Source organism: Cololabis saira, chromosome 1, assembly GCF_033807715.1.
Source record: "Cololabis saira isolate AMF1-May2022 chromosome 1, fColSai1.1, whole genome shotgun sequence".
Lineage (NCBI taxonomy): Eukaryota > Metazoa > Chordata > Actinopteri > Beloniformes > Belonidae > Cololabis > Cololabis saira.
In genome coordinates, this window is record NC_084587.1 from 2,049,756 (window position 1) to 2,058,528 (window position 8,773).

Consider the following 8,773-nt stretch of genomic DNA (forward strand, 5'->3'; position numbering starts at 1 on the left):
TCGTGGATGAGATGTGGACCCTGGTGTTATGTAGACTTGCACAGTTTGGGAGTTCTTGTCCAAATGGATAATCTTAGACACCAGTCATCGTGCATCAGGATTTTTTTTTCTTTATACTTTTGTAATGGAAAATTTTGGTATAACACTGTATGTTGCCTGTTTTCAACTGAACATTCCTATGCCGAGGTCATGTTCCTTTGACACAAAGCCTGGCACGGTTGCCAGGGTGATGGGTGATGTTTTGTCTAGTTTCCCAGCTTCCCAACTATAAGATAACTTTTCTCTAAACACATTCAGCTCACTCAGGACTGATGGTTCATGTGACCGGTTGGACTGTGTGGCTCCATTCCTTGAATGTTTTTCCTCTTTCCATTAAATCTTCAGAAAGACAGCTGAGGTGTCCTGACATTCTTTTTGAACAACAATTTTTGCCACCACAATTTGGCGACCACGAAGGGACCTCATCTGTGAGCGGATTTTTCCTTCTCTCCTCCGGAATCGAAGGTGTTTTAAGCATGCAACAACCTCGTACTCCCCCATCAAGTGAAGGTCGAGAAGAGGGCCTCTCGTCCGGAGGGGGTTGGGAAGGTCCCCGCACCGACTGGGGTCGAGCGAACCCGGTGGCTTCAGAAACACCTCGCTGTTCTTTCGGGTGAGTTTTGGAAAGAAAACGGCCGAAATAAGCTGCGCGCTAACGTCTCATCTCTGCCTAATCAGCTGATGTTGCCAGGAGTGCTTGGAGCCGGAGAGGGCTGGTCCAGCCGGGGTACCTGGGCTGTTTATTACTGACCTAGGAGTTAGTGAAGTGCGACATCGGCTGTGGGTCGTCAGACGCGACGGATCACGAGTGCTTCTGTAGACGTGGTTTGAGAGTGGTAGACTACCTCAAGTTCAAGTCCTGAGGTGAGGTGAAGCTCCCCCAGGTTCGAGGCCTGGGGTGAAGTTCCCTCAGGTTCAAGTCCTGAGGTGAGGTGAAGCTCCCCCAGGTTCGAGGCCTGGGGTGAAGTTCCCTCAGGTTCAAGTCCTGAGGTGAAGTTCCCTCAGGTTCAAGTCCTGAGGTGAGGTGAAGGTACCCCAGGTTCAAGGCCTGGGGTGAAGCTCCCCCAGGTTCGAGGCCTGGGGTGAAGGTACCCCAGGTTCAAGGCCTGGGGTGAAGCTCCCTCAGGTTCAAGTCCTGAGGTGAAGGTACCTCAAGTTCAAGTCTTGAGGGCTCTGGATTCGGGGAATCCGAGTTGCCAGACAGGGTCTGGCGGTGGCCTAGAATGCCTAATTCTGGGAGGTGAAGGAGTTTTGTGTTTTTACTCTGAGCTGTCTGTTAATGTCTGACTAACAATCTTGACTGTACGGGTGGATGACAAATAATTTTGAGAAATAATTGGAGTTGGAATGTTTTTCTGTTGATTAAGTCGTGGGTTTTCCCCCGCTTCTGCGTCTAGAATCTGGTTCGAGTTAAGTGGGTAATCCGAAGTATACCTGGTAGGATTTAAAAGATGCAGCATTTGGAAGCAAACGGGTAATCCGAAGTACTACCTTCTTCTGTAGGATTTAAAAGATGCAGGACTCCAGTCAAATCTGAACCGTGACATTTCCTTTTATATATATGTATTTTTATTTTTTTATTTTACTTATCCAACTATGTCTGTGAGAGAGCTGCGCGAGTGTTCCGGCTGTTGTGACGTCACAGACCCTGATAAGCGATTAGCCATTGTGTTTTTTTTTGTTATTTTTTCTCCTTCTGAAAACTTGGACACGCAACACGTCTGAGAGGATCAAATAATCAGCTGTGGGGGCCAGTTTTCAACAAGCCTTCTGGGAGTAATTTTTCCCAAGGACCAGATTTTTCAGCACTAAATGTGAGATATATTAGACCCTCCAGGAATCCGCAATTCCGTGATCGCGGAATTTTTCGCAGATTTCACGGCTGTCCGTGGATTTACAGACCTTCCGTGGATTTCAATGTCTGGTGCAGAAAAATCACTTTTACTGGGGTTAATATTGCATATGTCCGCGCTGAATATGCGAATTATGCGGGGCTCGCTTGATTTCACCGCATCATCACCGCACATTTTCGCATAAAGTTTGGAAAAAGGGGGAAGTGTTGTCAGTGACATGTCGGGACGCCCGGTCGCGACGTGCGGGACCCGCCCGGGGACCTCCGCACCCCTCACAGAAACCGCCACCCCCCAAACAGCAGCTCTCACCCGTGGGGGTGAGAGGAAAAAGAGAGAGGAAAAAGAGAGTCCACCGGCAGCCCGTCCCCCCGCGCAAGCGGGGGGACGGGCTGCCGGTGGACTCAGGTCTCCGCGCTGACCGCGCACTACTGCGCCTGCGGAGGCGGAGCTCCCATCCACTTGGGGGATCTTGCCAGCGGGGTGACGGAGCTCTGTCTCGTCCCCCTCGTCGCGCCGGTGCGCCCGGCAATCACCCGAGCACTGAGCCGCGGGCTGGAGGGAGAGAGGCGGCAGGCCCCCGGGCCGCCCCCGCCCCTCTCCTCTCCACCTGCTCTCCTTTTTTTTTCTCTTACGACCTCAGATCAGACGAGACAACCCGCTGAATTTAAGAGGGAAGAGCTCAGTGCCGAATCCGCAACTTCCTGCATATATCGCATATTTTGCAACTTTCCGCATATTCCACGAGTTCCCGCATATTCCACAACTTCCAGCATATTCCGCAATTTCACCGCATAAAAGCACATAAAAAACCCCCACATTTAATCGCATAATCAATGATTTTAGCCCGCAAAATCAAGGATTTTAGCCCGCGGAATCAAGGATTTTAGCCCGCGGAATCAAGGATTTTAGCCCGCGGAATCAAGGATTTTAGCCCGCGGAATCAAGGATTTTTGCCCGCGTTTTTCTGGAGGGTCTAATATATGATAGTTAATTATGGAAAAGAATAGAACCCACAACCTTTGTCGGAACTGTGGGTCAGACAACTTAAATTCCCAAAATAAAGAAAAAACAAGAAACAGGAAGCCTGAGCGTTAAACAGCTGTTGGCTTTTCAGGTTAGACAGAGGCCAGTTATCACTCGCTAAAAAGAAAAATGAAAAACAAATTTAGATAGATTGGAATGTGGCTGAGTGAGGCAGACACCCAAACAGACTGTGCCCCAGTGTGTGAAGCTGGACCCGGTCTGGACTCTGCGCCCCCCGCCCCACCCGCCCCCCCAAATAGCGTCCGGACCTCAAGCAGAGCTCACCGGCGCCTGGACTTCACCCAGCTGCGCCCGTTTGCCCCCCACTGCCCACAACCCCACCCGTGGGAGCACCCCTCCCCCATCTTCACCCGTTTCACCCATCGGAAAGATGAGGAAAAGTGCTGGAAAGACTGGCTGTCTAAAGGACATTTTTGACTGGCAGAAAGCCTGCGTTAGCCAGGAAAAGGGTGAGACTGTTGCTGCAAAAGGCTGAAAGAGAGAGCAACGAGAGGCAGAACACAGTGAGGGCCTGTGACGTCACAGACCGCTGCCGTGCCCAGAGAAGGGAGAGAAGCCTGAGAGGCGGGAGAAGGGGGGCCGGACTGACTAGGGGTGGCGGAGAGAGCCGGTGAGGTGTCCGGCTGACATGCGGAGGCCGGCTGTGGGGTCTGCGGAACATGTGAGCACCTAAATACACATACACACAAGAACCTTGTTTTTCATTTATTGTAATAATTGTCATTAAATTTAATCAGATTTAATTCATCTGAGCATCGTCCAGTATTTTGGACGACTGCGCCGTAGTTTCGAGGGAGCTAATAATGCTCACTTTTGTTCCCAAAGAACACCATTTTTTCTTCACAAAGGAAACGTTGATCTAGCAGGCAATCCTAAGTACACCCTGACTGTCTCAAAGATTTAACAGGAACATTTAACATTTAACAGCAATTTGCAGGTCTGGATTTTATGTTTAATGTCCACAGGGAAGGGAAATCAGCACACTCGTCTGTTTGAGATTAGATTATGATTTAAGATTATAACGTAATTTATTAATAGACGTTGGAATTGAGTATTGTGTCAGGAGAGGTTATTCATGACTTGAATAATGAGGTACAAATAAGATGTAATGATATAAATGGACTAGAAGTGAAATGGATTCGACCTGAATTCACACACTATTCTGTCTCAGATTCCGGTAGAACGTTTTGGTTTTATTTATTTTTTCCTCAGCATTCCAGTCCATCCTAACAGTCAATTTTGTTTGCTGTTGTTTTGATGGTAAAATGTTACACGTTTCCTCGTGTTTTGTGGTTTTTATTTGAATGTTCATGCTCGATAAATACCTGGGGTATTGCATATGTTACTTTCATAGCTGCTAGCCTGGGGTTAGCCTGCGGTCTGGGACCCCCTATTAGTAACACAAGTTTTGGAATGCAAGAGGAGACACTCCTCTCGATAGATCTAGGGGAATGGGAATTTTTGTTTGCCTGTTTTGGCTGATCGTTGTCCTGTCCAATTTTTTTTTTGTCTAGTGTTCATGACTGAAATTATTTATTGAATTGGGATTCCTGTAAATGCATTAAAGTGGGTTTGAGTCCCACTGAGGGGGTTGAGTTGAATGTCAGGGACCTTCGGGGGTCTGGGACCCCCCCCTTTTTTAGGATTTAAATTGCCAGAGAAACTTAGATGTTGGTGGCGTGGCTTCATGAAGATACTATGTTGATACTATACTATGTTGACATGGGCCTGAGAAAACAGAAACAGAGATGGTCAGATTGATAAATATATGTGAAATTCAGCAGGAACTGCTGATGCCTCTGCGCTCTGTGTGTGCTGAGGTGTGTATGTGAGGGTGTGTGCGTGTGTAAGCTCCATGTCGCTTGTCTGACTGCGCGTTCACGCAGGGAGCGTTCACGTGAGGCTGCGTGGATGGGAGAGAGATGTTATCTCATTTTCCTTTCTGTTGACATTTTTGTTAAATTGATACAAATAATATAGTTTTTAATCATTCTTTTCCCTGAATGGGGAATGGTGACGTGGAATTGTCAAATTGGGTTGATTCACCATTCGAATGGTTGCAGGTTACTTTTGTGATACTGTATTTGAACCGGATTGTATGGAAATGGGGTTCTTGCCATTGAGCTGTGTATGATTGGGTTGATTGTGAAAAGCATGAAACATATCAATCATTTTTCTTTATTTTGTCTGTCGTGAAGTCACATACTGATGATTGACGGTTTCATCAAGAGTGGGTTTCGTCCCGTAAAATGAGTGCCCTGTGTTTTTTTTTTTTGGATATAGTGTTCATGAGCCTACTGTCATTGGCTCTGAGGGACAGTTTGGAAGTGCTTATTGCAGTATGTTGATGTTATCTTGGTTGCGAGTGAGTCCAGAGACGAATGCGTTAAAGCTTCTCTGGACCTGTTGACCCATTTTGGCTGAACAGGGGCATTAAGCCGGCCTGTCCGAACTGCAGTTTGTTGCCACAGGGGTTACGTTTCTGGGTCATGTCATTTCGGGGGAGGGCAAATCCCTCTCGCCTGGCAGAATTACGGCCATTCAAAAGGGAAAAAAGCCAGAACTGGTCACTAAGAATCAAATTATGTAAATTCTGGGCTCCACCGGCTATTGTCGACAGTGGGTCTCGCATTGTGCTGAAATTGAGGCACCATTGGCAGCAATTGCCCATGGAGAAGGCCTAAAAGCATCAGACCCTGTTACCTGGACTGACGAGGCTGACGAAGCTTTCACTGACCTGAAACTGACGTTACAGACGCCTCCAATACCTGGACTGCCTGACTGTTCACGACCTTTCGCCCAGACTGTGGACGGAAAGGGGGGTTACGTGACTTCAAGTGCTACAGCAAGTTCTTAACCCTTACCCTTTTGCCAACAGCGGATGATGGAGAACCACGCTAGTGTGACAACGCTAACATCCATTTGTTCCCCAAGACCTGAATTTGAGTGATGTTGCTGTTGTTGTGATGTTGTCTTTGTTCCCCAAGACCTGAATTTGGGTGATGTTGCAATTGACAATGCTGACTTTGATCTTTTTTGTTGTTGGTTCTGCTTCCAGGGCTCCTGCTACGTGAGTTAACATTGCAGGTTTTGCTTTTTGGGGCTTTTGTCCCCGATAAGTTTTTTTATTTCCACAGGTAGACCCATAGCGCATCACGTGGATACCATGTTGCTGCCTACACAAATTGCTGTGTGTAAATGTGATGATCACACTAACAATCTGATTTTATCTCTCAATGAAATGTTCAAGCTGACGCAGCTGCAAAAGAAACTGCTTCAAAACAACCCTTGTCTCTCAAAGTACAAGCTGTCTCCCTGCTACTTCCGTCCTCGGCTGTGACCTCAGTTGAGATTGGTGAATTATAGCTAAGGGCTTTGCACACTGAAAAACGGTCCTGGGAGGATGCAGACTGCGGGGTGATTAACAGGGTGTGAATGCGGCCCGACGGCCGGCCATGTCTCCCCAAGAATTTTTTCTTAATTGACACACGGTTTCATGTGTCAAGGGGTGGGGGATGGTGAGTGAAATACGCAATACGAGTGAATACGAAGACACTGGTTCACGAGAGGGGGTTCAAAACTCGCCCCCACCAGACAGACATTTCAGCATTTGCAGATGGATTTCATTGAACTTACACCCAGTGGAGGCAAAAAGTTTCTTTTGGTTATCATTTGCATGTTTTCTAAATGGACTGAAGCTTTTCCCACAACAAGACAGGACTGCGCTGCAGTGGCCAAGGCTTTGATGCACCTTATAATTCCCAGGTGGGGGATTCCGGGAAAAATCATCTCAGACAATGGCGCGCCGTTTGTGAGCGCGGCACTGAAACAGGTCGGTGAGTACATGGGCGTAGATATACGACAACATTGCGCCTACCACCCAGCCTAATGTTGTGCTAATGTTGCGCGCCAGAGAAGCAAAAATGGCCTGAGCCCCTTTGAAATCCTGTTTTGGGAGACCTTTAAACAGGGATTGGGCCCGTTTAAGAGGCAGCAGCAAGAAACTGGCCTTTGTGAAGACGAAATGTTACGATATTGTGCAACCTTGTAGTCTGTTTTGTCTGATATCAACAAGCAGGTTAAGACGGCCCTCCCCGGACCGGACCGGCAGAGACGAAACTCCATGACCTCGGAGTGGAGACTACATCGTGGTGAAAGACTTCAGGCGCAAACACTGGAAAGCTCGGAGGTGGAACAGACCGTTCCAAGTGCTTCTGGTCACGCAGACTGCAGTCGAGGTTGCAGAGAGACGTGCCACGTGGATCCACGCCAGCCACTGCCGACGGGTTCCTGATCCACACGCACGCCATGCAGCTGATCGAGAGGCCACGGCCGTGGCATCCCCTTAGGCGGCTCGGATGCGGCCTAAGGGTGGCGACCAGCGTCCTGCTGGTCATCGGCATAGGGGCGGGTTTGCTTCTGCTGCTGTTGGAGAGCCTCTATGACCACAGGTCACAGACCAACAGCACGACAATCTCACCTCCCCCCGACCACGATTCTGAGGCGGCACCTACCCCTCATTGGCTGGTGAGAAGGGCTGCTGTTTACACAACCAACATGACCAACACGACGTTGCAGCTATAGGACAACATGTGGTTCCGTGCCATGGTCACTGTGACGAGGAAGCTGACCAACGAGATCAATGTGACACATGTTGTCGGACACCTGCATGAATTGTTGCATTTGCAGAGGAGGTCCTGGTTTTCCATTTCAGGGTGGGAAACTGCACTGTTCAACCTCTCTGCCCCTGAACTGACTATTCTTTTGGGTTTGTGTGTTTTTCTGTGTTTTATTGTGCCATGGGTGAAGAAACTAGTAGCTTCTGCCATTCCCACCGCACTTGGACGGTTTGCCCAGGAGATGGACCGCGATGATGAGTGGGTTCCTCCTTCCATGGAGGAAGAAGAGCTACTTTAATTTATATTCTGCATTAATCCTTCCTCAGGTTGATGATGTTTTTTTTCATTTATACTGTTTTGAACTGATTATGAGCTGTTATGTCCTGTTGACAGGTTGTGAGGGAGTCAAGCATTAGCCCCGTGGTACGGTGGGTTAAAACATGGAGGGTTTTGCCAGGACATATGGAAAATGTTGTCATTTTTTATTATTATTATTATTATTTTTTACATTTTATCACATTTTTATCCTTAATTGCTTAGTCACACAGAGCCTTTGATTTTTTTTTTCCTCTCTTCTCCTTTTCCCTTCATGGACTATTGTGCTGAATGTGATTTGTTTTGGTATTGTTTGAAGTAGATTAGTTTATATTTCATAATGGGTCTTTTCCCCTTCGGGGGTTTTTCCCTCCTTGTCTATGATAGAGTAGCTAGAAAGATTAAGTCTTTTGACTCTCCCTTTGTCTAGTGGAGGGAGGGGTTTTGGCTCTTCTGTACCCGAGACCTATGCCCTCTGTCGGGGTTTCTTTAACTCCCACGTTGGAGAATGGGTGCGCTAGCGTTTGGCTGGTGCGGGACAGAGCATAAAGGTCGCGGGGTAGGTCAGTGCAAAATTTTCTATTTCTTTGTGGTTTAGCATAAAATGCTAAAAGGGGTGGAATGTAATGGAAAATTTTGGTATAACACTGTCTGTTGCCTGTTTTCAACTGAACATTCCTATGCCGAGGTCATGTTCCTTTGACACAGAGCCTGGCACGGTTGCCAGGGTGATGTTTTGTCTAGTTTCCCAGCTTCCCAACTATAAGATAACTTTTCTTTAAACACATTCAGCTCACTCAGGACTGACGGTTCATGTGACCGGATGGACTGTGTGGCTCCATTCAATTGAATGTTTTTCCTCTTTCCGTTAAATCTTCAGAAAGACAGCTGAGGTGTCCTGAC